Below are 4,594 nucleotides of genomic sequence, written 5' to 3'. Positions count from 1 at the left end.
CAAATAGCAATTAGCAAATAAGACTCTACTCCTATTCCCTCAAGCCAAAGTTAGACCAAACACTTACCTCAAATGCTCCAAACTCAACTCAAGCCTCTAGTATAGCTTTACCCTTCGATTTCACCACCAAACCGCTCGAATCTAGTCACAAATTACTCGAATGTATCAACAAATGCTAATCGAATCAATTTGAATTCATGAAAAATGCCCAAAGTTTTACTCAAAAATTCCCAAAACGCCCCCAGGCCCACGTGGTCAAAACCCGAGGTTCGAACCAAAACCCGATTACCCATTCCCCCATGAACTCAAATATGTAAGTTATTTTGGAATCGGACCTCGAATTGAGGTCCAAAACCCCCAATTTTAGAAAACCTAGGTTCTACCCTAAATTCCCAATTTCCCCATTAAAATCATTGTTTTGAAGTTTGAAATTATGTTTAAAGATGTTAAGGAGTAAAGAAAATGAGTTAGAAATCACTTACCAATCGTTTTGGAGAAGAAGAATCGTTTGGAAAATCGCCTCTTATGTTTTGGGTTTTGAAAAAGTGAAAAATAACTAAAAATCCCGACCTTATATACCCTTCTGAAGACTCAGCGCGGACCGCGCAAAAGTGAACCGCGGCCGCGCTGAGGAGCTGGAATTTCACACTCTCTGAACCCACCCAGCGCGGACCGCACTGATTTGGAACGCGGCCGCGCTGGTTAACCTGGAAATACTGGCTCTGAACATAGCCACGCGGACCGCGCTAAGGTGACCGCGGCCGCACAGCACGCACTGCGGACCGCGCTAAGGCGGCCGGGGGCGCGCTGGAGCCTGCAAATTCCCGAACCTGCAACATCTGATATTCTCTAAGTCTAAGACCTCCCGGGACCTACTCAAAACTCAGCCGAGCCCTCGGGGCTCCAAACCGAACATACACATAAACTCAAAAACATCCTACGGACTCATCCGTGTGATCAAATCGCCCAAACAACATCATAAACATCAAATTAGGCCTCAAGACCCATGATTCCCTTCTAATTTTTCATAAAACATCAAGTTTAGAGTTTTAAGTCCGAAACACGTCAAACGACGTCCAAATTCAACCAAACTTTACAGCAAGTGCTTAAACCATATATAAGACTTGTACCGGGCGTCGGAACCAAAATACGAGCCCGATACCAATTGTCTTTTAATCAAATTTCACTTTCCAATTCCTTAATTATTTTCAAAAAACAATTTCACATAAAAATTCATTTCTCGGACTTGGGACCTCGGAATTGATTTCGGGCATACACCCAAGTCCTATATTTTCCTACGGACCCTCCGGGACCGTCGAATCACGGGTCCGGGTCCGTTTGCCCAAAACGTTGACCAAAGTCAACTTTGATCATATTAAGATCGAAATTCATCAATTTTTACACAGAATTCATATTTAAGCTTTCCGGCTACGCGCCCGGACTGCGCACACAACTCGAGGCAATCCCCAAATGAGGTTTCCAGGGCCTCAGAAGTACAGAGGGAGTAGGAATACAGGTGATGACCCTTTGGGTCGTCACATTCTCCACCTCTAAAACAACCGTTCATCCTCGAACGGACAAAAGAAAGGAGTACCTAAGTCGGGGAAAAGATGGGGATAACGGCTCCGCATATCAGACTCGGACTCCCAGGTCGATGCCTCAGGAGGCTAACCTCTCCACTGAACACGAACAGAAGGAAAACTCTTGGATCTCAACTGACGAACCTGCCGGTCCAGAATAGCTACCGGCTCCTCCTCATAGGATAAGTCCTAGTCCAACTGGACAGTACTGAAATCTAACACGTGGGCTGGATCGCCGTGATACCTCCGAAGCATGGACACATGAAACACTGGATGCACGGCCGACAAGCTAGGTGGCAAGGCAAGTCTATAAGCCACCTCTCCCACTCGATCAAGAATCTCAAACGGGCCAATGTACCTAGGGCTGAGCTTGCCCTTCTTCCCAAATCTCATCACGCCCTTCATAGGCGACACTCGGAGCAATACCCGCTCACCAATAATGCTGCCTCAGATCCTGATACATCTTCGCGTCGCCCGGGTGAATAGAATACTGAGAACTATGGGCCTCCGCTAAGATCAACTCTCGAATCCCATCGACATTGGGCACACAAACTCGCCCCTGCAATCTCAAAACACCATCATCATCTAAGGTCACCTTCGTGGCACCTCCACGCTGCACCGTGTCTCTCAGGACACACAAATGGGGATCATCAAACTGCCGATCACGGATACGCTCCGATAATGAAGAACGAGCAACCGTGCAAGCTAACACTCGGCTAGGATCAGAGATATCCAACCTCACAAGTCGATTGGCCAAATCCTAAACATCCAAAGAAAGCGGCCTCTGGCTGGCCGGAATATAAGCAAGACTACCCATGCTGGCGGACTTCCTACTCAATGCATCGGCCACTACATTGGCCTTCCCCGAGTGGTATAAGATAGTAACATCATAATCTTTTAGCAACTCCAACCACCTCCTCTGTCTCAAATTCAACTCCTTTTGCTTGAACAAGTACTGAAGACTCTTGTGATCAGTGTACACCTCACACGTCACACCATAAAGATAATGCCTCCAAATCTTCAAAGCATGGACAATGGCTGCCAACTCTAAATCATGAACCGGATAATTTTTCTCGTGGATCTTCAACTGCCTCGAAGCATAGGCAATGACTTTGACATCCTGCATCAATACTGCACCAAGCCTAATACAGGAAGCATCACAATAAACTGTATAAAGCCCTGAGCCTGTGGGCAAAACCAATATCGGTGCCGTAGTCAGAGCTGTCTTGAGCTTCTGAAAGCTCGCCTCACACTCATCTGACCATCTGAACTGGGAACCCTTCTGGGTCAATCTGGTCATTGGGGCTGCGATAGATGAAAACCCTCCACGAATCGACGATAGTAGCCCGCTAACCCCAAGAAACTCCGAATCTCTGTAGCTGATGCTGGTCGAGGACAGTTCTTGACTGCCTCAATCTTCTTCGGGTCCACCTGAATACCCTCTGCTGATACAACGTGACCCAGAAATGCTACTGAACTCAGCCAGAACTCACACTTGGAGAACTTGGCATATAACTGGCCATCCCTCAGGGTCTGAAGAACCACTCTGAGGTGCTGCTCGTGCTCCTCCTGGCTGCGGGAGTACACCAAAATATCATCAATAAAGACTATCACGAACATGTCCAAATATGGCATGAACACTGGGTTCATCAACTCCATGAATGCTGCTGGGCATTGGTCAACCCAAACGACATGACAAGGAACTCATAATGCCCGTACCGAGTGCGGAATGCTGTCTTAGGGACATCGGATGCCCTAATCCTCAACTGATGGTAGCCAGATCTCAAGTCTATCTTTGAAAACACCTTCGCACCCTGAAGTTGGTCGAACAAATCGTCAATCCTCGGCAGTGGATACTTGTTCTTTATCGTCACTTTGTTCAATTGTCGGTAATCAATGCACATTCTCATCGAACCATCCTTTTTCTTCACAAATAACACCGGCGCACCCCAAGGAGAAACACTAGGCCTGATAAAACCCTTCTCTAGCAAATCCTGCAACTGGTCCTTTAACTCCTTCAACTCTGGCGGGGCCATGCGATACGGCGGAATAGAAATGGGCTGCGTGCCTGGGGCCAGATCAATACAAAAATCAATATCCCTGTCGGGCGGCATACCCGGCAGGTCTGAAGGGAAAACCTCGGGGAACTCCCGAACAATAGGAACAGAATCAATAGAAGGGACCTCTGCGCTGGAATCGCGAACATACGCCAGATAAGCTAAACACCCCTTCTCGACCATGCGTCGAGCCTTCACATGTGAGATAACACTGCGAGTGGCGTGACCTGGGGTCCCTCGCCACTGCAAACGGGGCAAATCTGGTAAAGCCAAGGTCACGGTCTTGGCGTGACAATCCAAGATGGCATGATACGGGGATAACCAATCCATCCCTAATATGACGTCGAAATCCACCATGTCTAAGAGCAATAAATCAACACGGGTCTCAAGACCCTCAAACACTACCACACAGGAACGATGAACTCGGTCGACCACTATAGAATCACCTACCGGTGTAGATACATAAACAGGAATACCCAAAGCATCACTAGGCATAACCAGGTAGGGTGCAAAATAGGACGACACATACGAATACGTAGACCCAGGGTCAAATAGCACTGAAGCATCCCTATCACAGACCAGAATAGTACCTGTAATAACTGCATCTGAAGACTCAGCCTCTGGCCTGGATGGAAGGGCATAACACCGGGGCTGGGCCCCACCTCCCTGAATCATATCACTGGGACGATCGGCTGCTGGCTGGCCTCTACCTCTGGCGGTCCGAGCTCCACCTCTATGATCTCTACCTCCACCTCTATAGCCTCACCCCCGCCTCTAGCTGGCTGGGCAGGCTGTGGATCACGTGATGCCTGTATCATAGGACGAGGACCCTGCTACTGAGAGCTGTCAGAAGCTCGAGGGCAATACCTGGCAATGTGCCTCGGGTCGCCACACGTGAAACAAGCCCTCGGCTGCTGAGAATAACGGAGTGGGGGTGCGTCGATAGGTGCTGACGGG

General features: G+C 48.5%; 1 pseudogene; it reads right to left on the bottom strand.

Moving 5' to 3' along the window:
• On the bottom strand, positions 3,066–3,484 carry LOC109230580 (annotated as a pseudogene).

Source organism: Nicotiana attenuata, chromosome 7 (assembly GCF_001879085.1).
Source record: "Nicotiana attenuata strain UT chromosome 7, NIATTr2, whole genome shotgun sequence".
Taxonomy (NCBI): Eukaryota; Viridiplantae; Streptophyta; class Magnoliopsida; order Solanales; family Solanaceae; genus Nicotiana; species Nicotiana attenuata.
The sequence above is the reverse complement of the archived record's forward strand: the minus strand, read 5'-3'. Positions and strand labels throughout refer to the sequence as shown.